The sequence below is a fragment of the Erinaceus europaeus genome, chromosome 2 (assembly GCF_950295315.1).
Source record: "Erinaceus europaeus chromosome 2, mEriEur2.1, whole genome shotgun sequence".
In the NCBI taxonomy this organism is placed as follows: domain Eukaryota; kingdom Metazoa; phylum Chordata; class Mammalia; order Eulipotyphla; family Erinaceidae; genus Erinaceus; species Erinaceus europaeus.
In genome coordinates this window covers 166,855,377-166,874,472 of record NC_080163.1, presented here as the reverse complement: position 1 = coordinate 166,874,472, position 19,096 = coordinate 166,855,377, and the positions used below count along the sequence as shown (strand labels likewise).

Genomic DNA, 19,096 nt, shown 5'->3' with positions numbered 1-19,096 from the left:
ATTGATAGATAGATTGTTAGATTGTTAGATAGATAGATAGATAGATAGATAAAAGCACTAAAGCTTGCTTCAGTGAAGTGGGGGTAGGGTTCAAACCTGCATTAGACACATGGAAAAGCCAATGCACTATTCAAGTGAGCTATTTCACCTGCCTAGCAAAATCTTTGTTTCTTAGTCTTTTTAAAAGGTTTTTAAAAATATTTATTTCTGGGAGTTGGCAGTACTGCACTGGGTTAATTGCATGTGGGACAAAGCACAAGGACCAGCATAAAGATATCGGTTTGAGCCCCTGGCTCCTCACCTGTAGGGGAGTCACTTCACAGGTGGTAAAGCAGGTCTTCAGGTGTCTTTCTCTCCCCCACTCTGTCTTCCCATCCTCTTTCCATTTCTCTCTGCTCTATCTAACAATGATGGCGTCAATAACAACAATAATAAGTACACAAACAATAAAAAACAACAAGGGCAACAGAAGGGGAAATAAATAAAAATCTAAAAAATAAAAATATTTATTTACTTTCTTCTTTGTAGAGACAGAGAGAAATTTAAAATGAAAGGGGATATAGGGAGAGAAATATACCTGCTACACTGCTTCTCCTCTCATGAAACCTCCCCCCAGACGTGGGGACCTGGGCCTTGAACCCAGGTCACTGTACATGGTAACCTGTGTGCTCAACTGGCTGCACCACCCACCATGCTCTGCTCCATATAATATTTAAATATCTTTGCTAGGGGCTGAGAGAGGTCGGATGCATACCTAGTAGGGTGCTCCTGGCCCAGATGAACCCTGGTACCACATAGGAGTACCATAGCACCAGGGGCTGGGCAGAGGTACACCCAGTAGAGTGTATATGTTACCATGTGCAAGGACCCTAGTTGAAGCCCTCAGCCCCTACCTGCAGGGGTTAAAGCTTTAGGAGTGGTGAAGCAGTGCTATAGGTGTGTTTCTGTCTCTCCCCTCTCTATTTCTCCTTCCTTCTTAATTTCTCTCTGTGCTATTAAATCAAATACATTTATTAAAAAATGAGAGTCACAGCACCAAGGGGGAGTGCCTGTCTCTCTGAGTGAAATTGGGGGGACTACTTAGTAGTTCATGCAGAAGACTTTAGTGCTTGAGGCACCAGAGATTCCAGATTCAGTCTCCAACAGCATAAGCCAGAGTTACGCAGTGGTCAGCTAAAGAAGGAAAAGGAAAGGAAGGGAAATACAGAAAAGGAGAGGAAGGAGAAGGAGAGATATATGGCGTATAGTGGTGCTTTTGTATGACCATTATGCTATCTCCTCAGTCTTTTTTTTTCAGTTTTTTTTTGTTTTACCACTTATAGACCAAATTAGAAAAAACCACAAATCCCCATTTCATCCACCCTCCAAATATAAACAATAATCGTACTCTGTCTCTCACAGTTTGTCTGTTCTTTCCTACTCCTATTTTTTTTTGAAAAAAAACAATTTTCCCTGTTGTTGTTATTGTTGTTGGATAGGACAGAGAGAAATGCATAGAGGAGGGGATGGCAGAGAGGGGGAGAGAAAGATAGACAACTGTTAACGTGCTTCACTGCCTGTGAAGCGACCCCCCCTGCAGGTGGGGAGTTAGGGGCTTGGACCAGGATCCTTATGCTGGTACTTGTGCTTTGTGCCATGTGTGCTTAACCTACTGTGCTACCGCTGACTCCCCAGATGTCTTTACTTAACATAATGGCGTTACCACTATAATGGATTTTACTTTTTTTTCTTCTTAATATTGTGTTCAGGATCTTTGCCAGTTAATAACATCTAAACTTGGAGGCTGGGGAGCTAACTTAAAGTTTACATAGAAAGCTTTCATGCTTCAGGTTTCAAGGCTTCAGGTTGAATCCCCAGCTCTCCAGCATAAGTCTGAGCTGAGCAGTGCTGTGCTTTCACTCTGATACACACACACACACACACACACACACACACACACACACACACACACACTTATTCATTAAATATTTACTTTTTTACCAGAGCCTTGCTCAGCTCTGCATCATGGTGAGGCAGGAACCCTAGAGCTTCCAGTATGAGTCTCTTTCCATCAGCATTATGTTATTTAACCCTGCCCATTCTCATACTTTTTGTATCATTCCATTTCTCTAGCTTTCATTACTAAACATAACAATAAAATAAAATGTGATAAAGTAGTAAATAAATAAGTAGGGCTTGGGCAGAAGTGACTGCCTAGTTATCATCTTTCTGTCTTTATACCTATCTCTCATTAGTAAAGCTATTTAAGAAAGTAATGGAAAATAAAAATATTTTTCAAAGAAGCCCTTCGACTGGGAGAGCATTGACATCTTTCTCTCTCCCCATAACTAAATATAATAATACAATAAAATACAACTATTTAAAATAAAAGAGAGTGGGGGTAGAGAGCATAGTGGTTATGCAAAAATACTTTCATGCCTGAGGTTCCAAGGTCCCATTTTCAATCCCTAAGACTACCATAGTCCAGAGCTGATCAGTGTCCTGGTTAAAAAGAAGAAGAAGAAGAAGAAGGAGAAGAAGAAACATACCTTGTGTGACCCATATTTGAATGTGGTATAAAACTTTGTGAGTTCTTTAAATAAAATAAAATAAGAAGAACTTGTGCTTAGGAGTTCTGCTGAAGCCTGTCATACCTGTGGCTTTAAGAGCCCAGTTTCAGTTCCCCCGTGCCCCTTGAGCTTGAGCTGACAGTGAAAAACATACAGTTTTTCTCCCTGGATCTGTGTCTGGAAAAGAAAGTGAGGTGAAATTTGGGAGAAATATGGGAGCCCTTTGGTTGGCTGTAAGGTGCATTCTGCTCTGTGACCACAAGGCGGCAACATAACACAGCAGGGCCCCTCCTGGGCTGGCCTTGCTCTCATTGCACTGCCCCTTGGTCTGGAATAGTTGTTACTTTGGGCAGGGTGTTTGCAGTCTGTTCCCAGGATCTGTTCCTGGGATCTTCCTTCCCAGGAGCTAGAGAGAGGTAAGAGACGGTTCACTGGACATGGCACCAGGTTTACGAGGCTGAGGCGCCAAGTTCCCTGTCCTGGTGAGGTGGCCACAGAGACAGAAGGGTCCTGGAGCTCTGCCTTTGCTCCCCCTGTGTTTGTGTCATGGGTGTATCCCCTTCCATTTCTTTCACTGCTCCAACCCCTTCCAGGAAAAATGATTTGAACACCTGTGCTGGGCTGCTGGGCTGTGAGGAACCTGCTGGAGTTCCCAGACTTCCCTGCACAAGGACCAGGGTTGGAGCCCTGGTGGTTCCCCACCTGCATGGGGAGGAGAGGTGAGGCAGGTCTGTGGGGGTCTCTTTCTCTCCACATCTCTATCTCTCCCCTTCCTCTCAGTTTCTCAGTAGACTTTAAATTCAGAGAGAAAGAACAAATGGGATGTTGTTAGGTGGCAGGAGTGGGGTGAGCCATCAGCATCCCTGGGTTCCTAGTGTTGGAAATGATGTCCAATTAAAAATAGTTGTCAAGGCAAAAAAATAGGAATTGAAGCAAGGCATTTATTTATTCTTTTGCAAAAGGGCGTGCCACCAACAATGGCCTTCAGGCAGCAGCATGTCCCCCTCAACCTTCTCCCATCTTTTATATATGAAGCAGAACTGACTCCTCCACCCCTGGGCTGGGCTTCAGAGCTCACAATCTCTCCGTTGTCTAACGGAGGAAAGGAGGAAGGGAGTATGAGGGTCTCTGCTGGAGGATTGGGAGGCACTGCAGGGAGCTGACCTAAAGAATACAAAACTACTGGCCACAGGTGGTCACAGATAACAATTTATAAAAAGAATGTACTAAAAAGTTGTTATATTCATGTTCTTTTGAAGAGAAGACCTAACCATCTCTCACAGTCGATTGACTTTTTCTCTGCATGTTCTTTCTTTGATAACCACAGGAAGGCTCCCTTAACCTCCATGAAAATAAAGAAGGAAAAAATGTAGATGGGAAAGAGCTGCAGTTCAAGTCATAGCAATTCTGCTGATCCTCAGATTCCTTAGAATACAGCAGAAGTGTCTAAAATTCTACTTCAAAAATGTATCAGAAGTACAAGAGATAAAGTTTCTGAAATATGTTTTCCTAGTAGATAAATAACGACATAGTATTGCTTTAACGTTCCCTATTTCTACATGTCTCTATCTATACATACAAATGCAGTTATTTCTCTACCTCTCTGCCCATTTGTGTACTATAAGAGAGAAATTGAGTAATGAACAGCAAGGTAGGAAGCAAAACTCTCACAAGAATATACTAAAAAGTTACGTGTCACACTGTTTATTTGGAGTTATTCATGACTTTAATCATAAAAGAGGACTGGAAAAAAAAGTAGTGGATGGGACTTGGGTGGTATAGTGTAGTGGGTAAAGTACAGGTGGCATGAAGCATGAGGACCTGCATAAGGATCCTGCTTTGACCACCACCACCTGCCGGGTTCCCCACCTGCAGGGGAGTCCCTTCACAAGCTTTGAAGCAGGTCTGCAGGTGTGTATCTTTCTCTGCCACTCTGTCTTCCACTCCTCTCTCCATTTCTATCTTATCCAACAATGACGACATCAATAACAACAACTAGAACAAGGGCAATAAAAAGGGAAAAATAAATAAAAAGGGAAAATATAAAATAAACATAAATTTTAAAAATTGAAGAAAAAAAAGAAAAAAGCACTTGATACCAGGTCTCACTATTAGATATTTTCAGTATTAGGCCAGATTTCACTATTAAACATCCGTGATCAATGTTGGTAAGTTTGCTTGATAACCCAGTGGACCAGAAGTCATTCTGCTTGTGTTCCTACATTAATGACTGGAAACAACACTATTCATTGTTTCCAGTAAAAAAAGATTCATTTAATTCTACAGAACTTTTAAGAATGATTAATACCTATTCCCATAACTTCTTATTCAGTGATCTGTTATTGGCTATTTGCTTTCCTGTTTGGCTACTGTAAGCAGTGCAGCTGAGAACATGGGGCTCAGATACCTTTTTTTTTTAATGTGTTTGCCTCCAGGGTTATCTGTGGGGCTGGGTGCCTGCACTACAAATCCACTGCTCCTGGAGGACATTTTTCCAACTTTGATGCCATTGTTGCATTGCTGTTGTTGGAAAGGACAAAGAGAAATTGAGAGAGGAGGGGCAAGAGAGAGTGGAGAGAGAAAGACAGACACCAGCAGACCAGCTTCACCCCCAGTGAAGCGACCCCTCCCTGCATGTGTGGAGCAGGGGGCCAGGGGCTCAAGCCAGGATCCTTGTGCTGCCATGTGCAGTTAACCTGCTGCAATACCACCTGGCCCCCGGGCTCAGATATCTTTGAGAACCAGTGCTTCCATGTCTTTGGATAGAAGCCTAGGGATGGTATTGCTGGATCTTAAGGCACTGCCCTTTTTGTTTGAGGACTCTCCCTGCAGCTTTCCAAAGGGGCTGCACCAGTTTGCATTCCCACACCTTCCCAGACCCCAGATCTTAAAGGTATGTTGATGTGTGAGCTGGGAGTCTCACTGTGATCCCAATCTGCATTGCCAATGTCCCTGTAATGGGTTGGCCAGTCAGCAGAATTGTTGTGCAAATGACTTGAAAGCCTGGGGCTCTGAGGTCCCAAATCCTGTTTCAGCACCAGAATCAGCCAGAGCTGAGCAGGAAGTGAGCAGCTGAGAAAAAAAAAAAATCAAAGGCCCCTGTAACCTCTGAGGTCATGACCTTGGTGTCTTCCTGGCCCTTGACTTGGGCCAGTGCTGGTTGGGGACCTGGGTCTCCCCTTCACAGGAGCTCTTGGGGGAGCTGCTGGGCTTTGACACAAGACCTGCCCCTGCCTGCAGCAGCCCCTCAGTCTTCCCTGTGATGGTGGCCAGGAGGACACAGTGCAGGTCACCTGAGTGAAGTGACACTGCTGGGCCTTTATTGGGGATCCCAACACTGACTCACAGCCCCTCCATCCCACACAATTGTTAAAGAGATAATGTGGGGGGGGGCATCTGCCCCCATTCTGAAAGTGCCTCACGCCAATCTCAACAATGAATTAAAAAGAGAGCATGATTATCCAAGTAAACTAAACTGTAGAGAAAACGAAACATGTTAGTGTACAAGAGAGGGAGAGGGAGAGGAATGAACTCACCTACTTTCTCCTTGATCACATGCTATTCCCCAGAAAGAGAGCAAGCCCCACAAGGTTCACCACTTTTAAAGCCAAAGGCCCCACCTACAGCTGTAACCACTCCCATTTCTCAGTTGTGCCTTCTCTCTCTCAACACCATGACTCATCCAGGAAAGACTCACCCCTGCTCTCTCTATGCCCTGAGCCTCTGCCTCCTGCTCCTGCTCCCACTCCTGCTCCTGCCTGATTTCATGGTTCCACATGGGTCTGCACTTCTGCTCTGAGAGGAGGCACCAGGACCCGGGTTGGAGACCACACCCCAAGTCCACCAGGAGTCACAGTGCACAGGGGGATCCCGTCCTGCTGGATGGTAAGAAGGGGTGCACTCAGTGATGTGGGTCTGAGACCTCAGCCACATGCCTATGACCTTGACGTCACTGCTTCCCACCTGGAGCTTCCAGAAGCTTCTTCAAAGGCGCTTCTGCTTTCTGAGGGCAGGAGACCGGGTGTCTCCATAGGTTACAGAGACAGTGATTGGGATTGTGCCCTTATGTCAACTCTCCCATAAACCTGGAGGCCCCCATTAAGATGATGGCAAAAGGAAAACAGACCAACAGCAAAAGCTAGAAGGAAGGCAACAGTGAGGTGAACACTGAACCTTTGAAAGTTCACGGAAATGTTTAGTGTGAGACGGCCTTTACTCTGTGCTTCATTTTGTCCCTCCAGGGCTGGGACTCCACACCTACCCAACTCCACCATTCCTAGAGGCCGTTCTTTATCTTCTTCTTTTCCCATTTTTCATTCGATCGAGCACCCAGATGGATGGGGGAAACAGTGTCACACACTATAGAGCTCAGCTACAATAATGTACAAGGACCCAGGTTTAAGCCTCAGGTCCTCACCCGGGGGGAAAGGAGGCTTCACAGAGCAGTTAAGCAGAGCAGCAGGTGTCTCTCCCTTTCTATAATCTCTCTTTCCACTTTCAATTTCTCTCTCTATTCAAAATAAAGAGAGAAGATGATCGCATGCAGCACTGGTCACCTGCTCCTGAGTTCTTACCCCTTCAAGAGGGAACCAGGGACTTGAACCCAGGTCCTCTACTGTGGTAACATGTGCTTTCTACCAGATGAGCTAGCACCTGAGCCATGGCTTTTGCACTGAGCCTTCTCATCACACATGCCAGGGGTAGTGATGTGTGGATGTAGACACAAACATACGTACACACAGAGACCAAACCTTTTGGGCGCACTGAGTTAGCTTCTGATGCTGGAGTCCTACCGGCCTTACCTATGAACATGACACAGCATAGCCAGGACTGAACACATTAGGGAAATAACTGAACAGTCTGGGGCCTGGGATTCAGCATCCAAGATACACGCAGATGCACTTGCATTTTCCCAGCAGCTGTTAGAAGTTCTCTTCCATCAGAATGAATTGCATATTAGAATTTAAACATACTTCTGAAGGAAGCTCAGAGTTACTATTATTGAGGTGAGGGAGCAGAGATTAGTGCAGAGCACAGCGTTCTTAGCACATCAGTGTGCAGAGGTGAAGCCTGGCTGCAGGTGGGCACCATCTGAGGAGTTTTTAGACCCCAGAGATTCTGTTCTGTCACAGGATGGACTTCCTCTGGGGGCCGGAGCTCAGTGCTGAATAGCTCCAGGTGAAACTCCCTGTGCTGCACATTTATTTGGAGGGACAGGCTCAGGGCTTCAGGGACATTGACATCAACTTAGAGAAGTGGGGTCAGTTAGTCCTGTGAGTGCCCACACACCTCTGGTTTGGCAAGAACGTGCTCAGAGAATATGAAGATAAGATTAAGACAGAGCGTTACCAGTGGTGGTGGCCAGGCTGGGGAGGAAGCCTAGATGCAGAGATGAGTACCAAGTAACAGTGTGTGGATTGTTATTCTGGGGACCTTTCTGAGCAGCTCATGTTCTTTGAAAGCACATGTCAGGCTGTTCTGTAACTTAGAGTCTTTCCATTTTTCCTTTAAAAACAGAAACTGATGTGACTGACCTTGACCCATGTCTAAATGAAGGAGTGGGGGCTTGTCTCACTGACACTGTGGACATAAACATGTTCATGTCTGGGTCCAGGACTTAACACCAATTTTAGCTAAAAATATCAGTGAGAAGTGTAATTTCCCCCCTCAATTTTACATCGTTCCTGCAGTTATGCACAGTGGCATTTTAGATGAATTCAAAGTGTGTTTACATTTTGGTGACTGGAGATAGCTCATCTGTTAGAGTGCATGCCTCCCATGTTTGAGTCCCTGCATTGGAGCATCAGCACCATACATGGCCTCAGTCCCTTCATGGATGGTGACAGGTGCTGTGATGACTGTCTCTCTTTCTCCAACTGTGCTCTCTCTCTCTGAAAAATTATTTTAAATATTATACAGTTGGGCATTAGGGCCTGAGTGGCACTGTGCAGATGGCAGGGCCAGGATTATTCCCTGCAGTGATTAAAATAAATCAAGAGCCAGGGAGACAGCATAATGGTTATGCAAATGACATTTATTTCAGAGGCTCCAGGGACCCAGCTTCAAACCCTGCTACCACCATAAACCAGATCTGAGCAGAGCTCTGAAAAAAAAAGAAATTAAATTCAAATAAGTCTCCTTTCAAATGTGCTCTTCCAAGGAGCCTTCCTTGTTTGTCCTCTCCACAGTGTCAGTCAGTTTTCATCTTTCACCTTTACTCCCTCACTTCCCTCTTTGTTTTTTTCTGGGTAATATTTCCAGGAGTCTAGAATCACACTGTGATTGGTGGTCTCTTCTGTTGAATTATTGTCTTCCCCATTCAAAAGTTGGTTGCATGAGAATTGGGTCTTTTTTCTTTTTTTTTTTCTTTTTTTAGTCCTTACTATAGGACACTATTTCATTTCCTCAGGAAAATAACTTAAATATGTAGGCCAATCTGAAGATGCAGATAAGAATTCATTAGTAGCCACTTGTGGTGGACGGTCATTAGCACCTAGGGGTCCGGGACCTGGACAGTGTCAGAAACTTGCCCTGGAAGCTGCATGGACATGTCTGAAACATACAGTCTTTCAAACCAAGGTCTCATCCAAAACTGAATGATGCCTGGCAGAGGCATAATGTTGAGGTGGTTGTGTGTCTAGTGGTAAATAAAAGACAGACGTCCATCAAGCTTCCTGAACAACTAGAAAAACCACAGCCCACATTTCTCCAGTTTAGGACCTATATAGCCCCCATTTGGAAACAACCCAAATGCCCTTTGACAGATGACTGGATAAAAAAGTTATGGGACATATACTCAATGAAGTATCCCCTAGGAAAGAAAAGATGATGTTGTATCCTTTGGGATAAATAGGATTATGCTTGGTGGATAAGTAAAGAGGTAAGTGACAGCTACAGAACGGTTTTTGGCACTGGGTAGAAACAACTCAGCAGCATAAATCTCAGGTCTGGTCTGTGGCACTGCATATGCTTGTGTCATGTGTTATTCTATCTCTGTCTCTCTCATCAATCAACAAATGGAGTTTTGTAGTAGGCTACCTGGTGATCTATTCCTCTCATCCTAAATAAATACTTCTAAGAAACTTTAAATGAATTTTTTTATTTCATTCTTTTATGAAAAATCTATTGAAATCTTTTTTCCAATCGTGTTCTTTTCTGTGAAGGCCTGAAATAATTTAGAAGGCCCGAATTAAAAAGTTCATCATTTCTACTAATGTATGATGTTTAGTAATGTAGTATATACATTAAATGTAACAAAATATAAATATCAGAAATTCAGCAACAGGAAAGGAACGCTCAGCATTCTCTGAATGGCATTTGTAAACCCTGAAGTGCAGAGTGTAGCCACACTGGAGCCTCAGCTCTGAGAGCAGGACCTTCCTGACTGTGCTGTGGTGTCTCCAGGGTCAGTCAGCACACACAGTGCTCAGGCCCCTCTCCCCACCCTTGCTGAGCTGCCAGATGAGGACAGAGCTGCAGGAGCTCATGGGTTGTGCTAAGAGCAGAGGGGAGAATGACAGAGTGCTTCTCTCTGTCTCTCCGAGTTTGAAAGGAGCTTCAGGATCAAGCACTCAGTGCCTCTGCTTAGCCTATGGGTGTCTGCCTACTTGCAGAGATCCAGGAGAGCCACCAGCAGAGACAAGAGGTCACTGGTTCTAGGCTGGCCCAGGAACAGCTTCCTGGTTACTTTCTCCTAAGACCTCCATCTTGGTTTTCCATGTGGTCATGACTTTTACATTTAAAACATTTTCATCTACTTGTCTGTAAAGCCAATGGCTCAAGCATGAAGCTTTAGTCTTTGTTATTCTCTCTAGTTCTCTTCTGAACATTAAAAGGGAAAAACAAAAGAAAACACGGGTCATCTGGCACAGTGTAATCATGCACAGGAGGCCCACAGATAAAAAAAAAGGAAATATGGACATCAGTATTTTGTGGAGTTGAACTTATTTCTTCCCAATTTCTTGCACTGCAGGTCTGTGCAGCAAAAACAAGAGTGGCATTCCTGTCTGGAGAGGGTGGAGAGGAAGAGAGTCAGACACCTATAGCACCGCGTCATAGCCCATGAAGCTTCTCCAGAGCAGGTGGAAGCAGTGAATTGAACCCAGGTCCTTGCTCTTGCTAACATTTGCACTCTAATGGGTATACCACCTGCATGCTGTGCAGTTGGTTTACTAGGGAAACTACAGATATTTATGTTTAAGGCATAGGAAGCAAAAGGAATTCTTAGTGGCTCTACAGCCTAAATATAGAAATAATGTTGCTTATTAAATTCCATAATGTTGATCAGGCTCTTCCTGATGTCAGTCATCATACTCCTTGTAAGGAAGTGAGTTTGAGGGCCAGGTGGCCATGTCCTGAAAAAGCACACACATTACAGTGCACAAGCACACAGGTTCAAGCCCCTGTTGAAGCTTCTGGACTAGTGAAGCAGGCCTGCAAATGTCTCTGGCTCTTTGCTTCTCTGTATCTCCTCCTCTCTCAATTTATCTCTGTCTCTGTCCAATGATACATATTTTTTTTTAAAAGGGAGTGATGTTTACTAACTGGAAACTCCTACAAGAATCAAAGAAATTTTCTAAAAGCAGGGGAGAGGCCGAAAGCCCTGTGTTCAAGGGAGATAGCATATGGCTGAGAGTGAGAGTTTCTACATGTAGTTTAGGGAGATATGAATGTGAACCCATCAGATGACTACAGTCTTGCAAAACATCATTCCTGGGGGCCAAGAGGTAGCACAGCAGGTTAAGCGCACATGGTAAGAAGTGCAAGGACCAGGTTAAGGATCCAGGTTCTAGTTGCAGGCTCCCCACCTGCAGGGGCCTCGCTTCACAGGCAGTGAAACAGGTCTGCAGGTGTCTGTCTTTCTTTCTCTCCCCCTGTCTTCCCCTCCTCTCTCGATTTCTCTCTGTCCTGTCCAACAACAGCAGCTATAACAACTACAGCAATGGGAATAATGGCCTCTAGGAACAATGGATTCATCGTGCAGGCACCAAGCCCCAGCAACAACCCTTGGGGGGAAAAAATTAAAAGTTCCTCAGCATAAACAAATAACAATTTCCCTCAGTTAATTGTCACCTTTACAAAGGGTGGTTTCAGTGTTTTCACAGGTCCCTGTCCCTTACGATTTACTGAGGTAACCTAGAAAAAAATGGTAAATGTAAAAGGATCATTCAGAATCCCCTCAGGTACTGTATCTGGACTCACCATTTCATGGTCTTTTCCCACCCTCAAGGAGCCCTTCGATCTGGAGCAGATGACTTCAGAGACCACAGGGCAGCTGGTCCGCAAGGCCAGGCAGTAGAGAAGGAGCCAGCAGGGGAGAGGTGAGCCCCAGCCTTCCCAAAGTGCCTCCTCTGGGATGTCTCCCTTTCTGAAGCAGGATCATGACTCAGGACCATTCGCATGTGGGGGGTGCGGGGGTTCAGGGAAGGTTACAGGCAGGGACCCAATTCTCATCCCAAGTCATTTCTAGAAAGGTATTTTATTTTGTGAATTTCTCTAGGTCAGTGTGGGCAACCCTTTTTCTGCCAGGGGTGACATGGATATTTAAGAGATAATTTACAGGCCCTACAAAATTATCAGCTTGAACATGAGCATTGGATGCTATGTGCTGACTTTGATTCCCAGATGAAATGACTCCCTGGGTCTCATGTTGTCCACAGGCTAGAGGTGGCTTTTATTCCAGATGCCCAGATCCTGTCCTGCATGAGCTTCTCTGTAGGTGCATTGTTCTGTCATTAGAGTAGGACCTTTAGGGCCTGGGAAGAGGCCTTCCCCACCCCAGTGTGTGTCCAGTATCCTGGCCACCCTGGGAGCAGATGCACTGCCAGGCCTGTCAATCCATACTTGTAGTGGGGAACTCCCATGCACAGAGAGTATTGGGGGGTGAAAGGGACTCTGAGCACAGCCTGGGCTGAAGTGGTCTTGACTCAGCTAGAATGTGGCTCTGACCTCACTGCACTGACTTACTTCCCACATATTGACTGGATGTTGATGGTCAGGACTAATTTTTTTTTTAATTCTCCAGCTTCATATTCCCCCATGATTCCGTTATGCTTCTGATATTCCTACTACAGAAAAAAATGATTTGATCAGATTTTGCTCTCTTAGATAAAGCACTACCTTGCTTTTGTATGACAAAGCCACAAGCCTAGACCCTCCATGTTGAAAAAAGCTTTGGCACCATCTCTTTCTCTGTCTATTTGTCTGTCTCTTCGCCCCTCTGTTTTTCTGTCTCTGTTTTGAGAAAAAAGATCTTACACCAAGAATGAAAATCATATAACATACCTTTTAGCAAGTTGACTCTTACTTTATTAACATATAGTTCAGCTTTTTGTTCTTGTTGTTGTTGTCAATAATATTCTTACTTCACTGTAACCTGAGGAAACTGTATTTGAATCTTGCCTTAACAGATGGTGAAGGATGAGGTTGCATTAAATTAACTTGTTTAATCATCTCCATTTGCCCCGCCCCCCAAAAATAAAATAGAACATCTATTGTCATCAGTCACAGAAAATCAGAGTCTACACCAGGGCATGTCTATGTGTAATTAACAATACAGCTGAGCCTGACAGTCCTTCTCGGGATGAGACTCCTTTTCTGACTGTGTGTTCTGGAGTCACTATTGTAAGATTGCACAAAGGCTCTATTCCATCAAGGAATAGAACATTCTTGCCGAAAGCCTTTGTAAGGGACTATATATGGGTTACATTTTAGAAATCTTGGGTCTCAGGTAGGAAAACCAGGATGCATGTATCAACTCATCTATAAACAAATATTCCCATGTTGATGTCGGAGAATCCCCTGTTGTATTAAATAGGAGTTTGCTGTCCCTTCCTGTCTGTCCTACTGAGCCTCAGTAGGAAGTGGACCTGCCCCAGGCCCCATATTTAGCTGTCCTCCATTCTCTCCAAGCCTCTACTGAGCAGACAGGAACCTCCTCCTCTGCTCCTCCCAAAGCTCAATGTCTTGTTCACAGGTGTCCTTGCTGATGGGCGAGTCCCCTGGTCGGGATTCCAGGGCATTACCAGGAACTCCCAGGCCCTGGGAACCCTGTTGGATGAGCAGAACTTCTCCCCCTGTATCAGCAAGAAGCCACCTGGCAGCAATCCCTGTTCATGCAGATGCGTGTGGCCCTGGTGATACTGCGGGGCCCGTCCATGCTGGCCCTGGGTGCAGCTCAGTGTCCCCCATCTGTGCGGGTCTGTAGTAGCCTGGGTGCTGCAGTGCACCACAGTACACCGGGACGGCCCTGCGTTGCCCCAGTTACATCTTCATTGCAGTGACTTGCCTCATAATATGTGTCAGTATCCCCAAGAGATGCCCGCAAGCCATATGCTGCTGGGCATTTCAGTGTTTCTTTTTCCTTTTGTTTTTATTAATTTTTTTATATTTTCCCTTTGGTTGCTCTTTTTTATTGTTGTTGTAGTTATTAGTATTGATGTCATCATTGTTATACAGGACAGAGAGAAACAGAGGAGGGGAACAGACGGGGAAAGACACCTGGAGTTGTGCTTCACCGCCTGTGAAGCGACTCCCCTACAGGCAGGGAGTTGGGGGCTCGAACTGGGATCCTTCAGCAGGTCCTTGCATTTTGCGCCACATTGCTTAACCTGCTGTAGTACTACCCAGCTCCCCGTTGCCCTTTTTTTAAAATTATTTATTTATTTTTATTCCATTTTGTTTCCCTTGTTTTATTGTTGTAGTCATTATTGTTGTTGTTACTAATGTCTTCGTTGTTGGATAGGACAGAGAGAAATGGAGAGAAGAGGGGATGACAGAGAGGGGAGGAAAGATAGACACCTACAGACCTGCTTCACTGCTTGTGAAGCAACTCCCCTACAGGTGGGAAGCCAGCAGCTCAAACCGGGATCATTGCCTTTTATGCCATGGCCGAGAAGCCCGCTGCGCTACCACCCAACTCCTCTCTTTTCCCTTTCTATATGCACTGAGTATGTGCTTGTCTCTGAAGGTCATGTATACCTTATGGGTGTTTTTTTTTTTTTTTTTTTTTTTTGCCTCCAAAGTTATCACTGGGGCTTGGTGACAGCGCTACAAATCCACTGCTCCTGGAAGCTATTTTTCACATTTCATTGCCCTTGTTGTTGTTGTTGTTATTGTTATTGTTATAGCTGTTGTTGTTGGATAAGACAAGAAAATCTGAAAGAGGACTGGAAGCATAGAGGGGGAGAGAAAGACACCTGCAGACCTGCTTCACTGTTTGTGAAGTGACCCCCCACATATACAGGTGAGGTTCTGGGGGCTCAAACTGGGATCTTTATACCAGTCCTTGTGCTTTGAGCCATGTGTGCTTTACCCACTGTGTACCACCAGCCCCCAGTATTTGCCTATAATGACTTTGGTGTACCTTACTAATAATGAGACTATTTCTCATATAGACCCAGATTAATACTTCTATCGGTCTTTTCAGAAAAGCATTTCTTTAGATCATGCACAGAGCTATATTTATCTTTTACAATATTTTTATGACATGCCTGATTTTATATATATGGAGACAGAGGCAAAGGCAGGGACAGAGAGACAGAGAGACAGCATACCCAGCACCCATCTGGCTGGGATGATTCCCTAAACTCTCTCCCCTCTCTCCATCCAAGGAGATGTCCTCTTCCCTACTCCCTGCCTGTCCTGGAACCCTCTGCCTAGTAATTACTACCTCAGTTTTTTGCCTAGTTAACATGAATTTTTTATCATTTGAGAGTTGGTCTCTACTCTTGAAAGTTGCTCACACTTTCAAGGTGTTTACTCCTCGCCCCTACATTAAGGAGCACTTTGACTGCTATGTGGATACAATATATTTCCTTGCAAGAGAATATTTGAAACTATGATCTGTATTTAAATTTGATTTGCAAAGAGCTGAATTTGCTAGAATATATATCTCTCATTTACAAGGAAGCAGTCACACTGCAAGAAGAAATACAAGTGTTGACATTAGTGTTTTAAACATATATTGTTCTTATGCATTCAGTTAAAGAGTTACTGAAATCAGCAATGTTTACTCTCCAATAGTCAAGTCTGTGGAGCTAAGAGAATTTATATTTTTAGTTGATTCATTCTTTGTGAACCTTAGGGAAGCTAAAGACAAGTTTTCTTCAAGTAGATCTTGTGAAAGGTGGGTTGTAACTCCAGTTTTGTTTTTTTTTTAATTCAAGGTTCATGCACAGCATCAGATGTGTCTGACTTCTAAGGAAAATGAGACCCCAGACACATTGATGGGTGAGTGTCAAGATATTCTAAGTTGGGATGGTTAGATTTAAAATAGCAGTTCAAAACTCTCTCAATAGCAGTTGTATTAAGCTTAATTGTCTTTACACATTTCATACATCCTGACCAGCCCTTATTGTGGCACAAAAGTCAAACCTGACTTCCTAAAAGTTTTCTTTAATACATTGAAGAATATACCAGTTTGTAAATCTTGGGAACAATATAGTTGTTGGGTCTTTCTATTCATTTTGTCATCACAGTGTAATTTTTTTTTAGGTAAAATGCTTCTTTAAAATAATGAAAATAGAAAACAGGCATTGCACAATGTAAAGGCATCAATACCCCTGTCCCAAACTCACCTGTTCCCAGTGTCTTTTTCATCCCCTTTCCACATTTTCTGCTACATGTTCTCAGGAAAAAAAAAAAAGAAAAAAAAAACAGCCTCAGACCTGCACCTCTAGCCATGCTTGATGGTGTTGTTAGCCAGAGAGGTGAAGTCTTCTCTCTATTTTTTTCACCAAGAAGTGCTGTCTTGAAAAAATGTTTTGAGAGAGAGGCTGGGTGGTGGCACACCCATTTGAGAGCACATGTTACAATGCTAAAGGACACAGGTTCAAGCCCCTAGTCCCCACCTACAGGAGGAAAGCTTCATGAGTGGTGAAGCTGTGCTGCAGGTGTCTCCCTCCCTATCACCCCCTTCCCTCTCAATTTTTGGCTGTCTTTCTGCCATCAATAAATAAATAAAGATAATAAAAATTTAAAAATATATATGTTGAGGGGGCTGGCGGTGTACCCAGTTAAGCACACATAGTAGTCAGCACAAGGACCCATGCAAGAATCAAGGTTTATCCCACTCCCCACCTCAGGGGGGTCGCTTCACAAGAGTGGAAACTGGTCTGCAGGTGTGTCCATCGTTCTCCCTCTCTCTCCACTCTCAATTTCTGTATTATCCAATAAAATGAAAGAATAGGCCGCCAGAAATAGTGGATTCTTATTAAGCCCAAGCAATAAATAACCCTGGAGACAAAAAAAAAAAACGAGGAAAAGGAAAAAAATGTTAATCGATTTATTTTTTTTACTTCACTAATCATGTCTTTCTTTCTTGATGTTTATAGAAATACAGATTACACTCTCTTTTCCTCACAGCTTTTTATTTTCAGTATGGGATTCTGCTAGTCTATGCATTTATTTATTTATTCCTTTTGGTTGCCCTTGCTAGTGTATTTCTTTACAAAAAAGGACCTTGAATTTCTGAGACTCCTTTCTAATGAGGTCACACCTCTGAGTCTACACAGAAGTATTTCTTGAACCCTGGTTCCATGGCATAATGTCCTCAGCATTTGAACATAGTGAGAGGCTTGTGTCCAGGCTCAGGTGTTCATGTGCTGAACACATGCACTTGGTGTTTCTCAGACTGAGTTCCCAGCCCTCTTAGTGATGTGCATTTACAGTCCAAGTTAAATTCTCAAGAAGATCAGAATGCAAAGAGACTTTCCTCTCTATACCTCAGAAATGAGCTCCATTTCCCAGACTGCGAGCTAGAGCACTGTCAGAGGACTGTGAGCTGCTTAGTGCAGCATCCTCAGTGCCCATCCATAGTGACACTCTGCTCCTCTCTTTCCTTCTCCTCCTCCTCCTTTCTCTACTCTCTCTCTTTCTCTCATTAAGAAATGAACTGTCCCACCTGCAGAGGAGTCACTTCACAGGTGGCGAAGCAGGTCTGCAGGTGTCTGTCTTTCTCTCCCCCTCTCTGATTTGCCCTCCTCTCTCCATTTCTGTGTCCTATCCAACAATGACAACAATAATAACTACTACAACATAAAACAACAAGGGCAACAAATAGGAAATAAATAAATATTTTAAAACGTCTTTAAGAAAACATTTTAGGGAAAAATAAGAAAAAGAAATGAACCACATTTTTAAAACTCAAATCCACACCACAGCAAAGTGTCTTTCTCTATTTTGGGAAGGGCAAGGGAAAGCAATCCTAAGCATGAAGTACTAGCCACTGTTTTTATGTACAGTTACTCCCTGTGTCAACTCTGGCTTTGTACTTGGCTTCTGGGTTTTCAGTCCCCTGCGTCCTCTCTTTGGTGACTCCATGGGCTGGGAGGAGCAGTGGGATGGGAGCATAGAGCAAGGTGCCTGCTGTTCCTTTGTAGCCCTGACAAGGAGAAGGACATTCTAGGACTGGCACGGAGCTCCCACAGCAAAGCTCATTTTATTGTGTAGGAAGCCCCAGGTTCACACCCCAGGTGCACATCAGATCAGCTCAAACAGCACAGAGGGGAGACTCCATGATCAGTGGAGGCTTGCAGTGAGCCTGGATCTCTATCTCAAAACCTCTGTCTCTCTCTCTCTTTCTCTGCCTCCAGGGCTATTGCTGGGGCTCTGTGCCCTGCACTATGAATCCACTGCTCCTGGAGGCTATTTTCCTCTTTTGTTGCCCTTGTTCTTTATTGTTATTATAATAGTTTTTGTTATTGCTATCATTGTTGTTAGACAAGACAGAGAGAAATCTAATGAGGAGAGGAAGAGAGAGAGGGCAGAGAAAGACATACACCTTCAGACCTGCTTCTCCACTTAGGGGCTCCAACCGGAATCCTTAGGCCAGTCCTAGAGCTTCACACCATGTGCACTTAACCTGCTGCACTAGCGCCCAGCAACCTTGTCTCTTTTTAAAGGATTCAAAAGAGAAGGTCTTCTGGAACTAGTGGGTCACAAGACCATAGCAGTTAAGTAAATAATAAAAGAAAAGAAACATTTAAAGTCTATTAGACTGACCTCATGTGTCAGTATAGTGAGCAGAGCAATTCCACACAATCCATTGCAGTTATTTAATCACAGCAGCCATCAGTGTTCCTACCTTCATTTGTTTGACTCCTTAACAGATCTCTGTAAAGGCACAGTTTAGAAGGGCAATGTCAGGGCACAGGCAGTGGCATATCTGGTAGAACGCACAGATTACAGTGCACTAGCATCCAGGTTCAAGTCCCCAGCCCCCACCTGCAACAGGGAACCTTGATGGACAGTGAAACAGAACTACAGGCTCCTGTCTATCTCTCTACCCCCTGTCTCTCCTCTCAATATATCTTATCTTTATTCACAAGAAATAGTAAATCAAATCTTTTCTAAAGAAGGACACATTTAGTGTCAGAACTGACAAATAATCTACCATAGAAATAAAGATCTCAATGGTATTGGGCATGGATGAGCAGGAGTGTTCTCAGACAGGATCCTAGCAGAAGTTACTAATGGGCCCAAGAGAAGAGTCCTCGTACTGCAGTCGCCTGCTTTTCCTGTGCCAGATCCAGGTTCAAGCTCAATCC

The 19,096-nt window shown here is 44.1% G+C and overlaps 1 long non-coding RNA gene across 2 annotated transcripts in view; it reads left to right on the top strand.

The window, feature by feature from the left end:
* Positions 1 to 16,395, top strand: part of LOC132537005 (uncharacterized) — a 155,278-nt gene extending 138,883 nt beyond the window's left edge. The window contains exons 3-4 of one of the 2 annotated variants that reach the window (XR_009548517.1): positions 10,522 to 10,654; positions 15,716 to 16,395. This is a non-coding gene — a long non-coding RNA (uncharacterized LOC132537005). Of the gene's footprint in view, positions 1 to 10,521; positions 10,738 to 15,715 lie in introns of those variants that run through there. The other variant, XR_009548516.1, reaches the window with a different exon arrangement.
* The last annotated feature ends 2,701 nt before the right edge of the window (positions 16,396 to 19,096 follow it).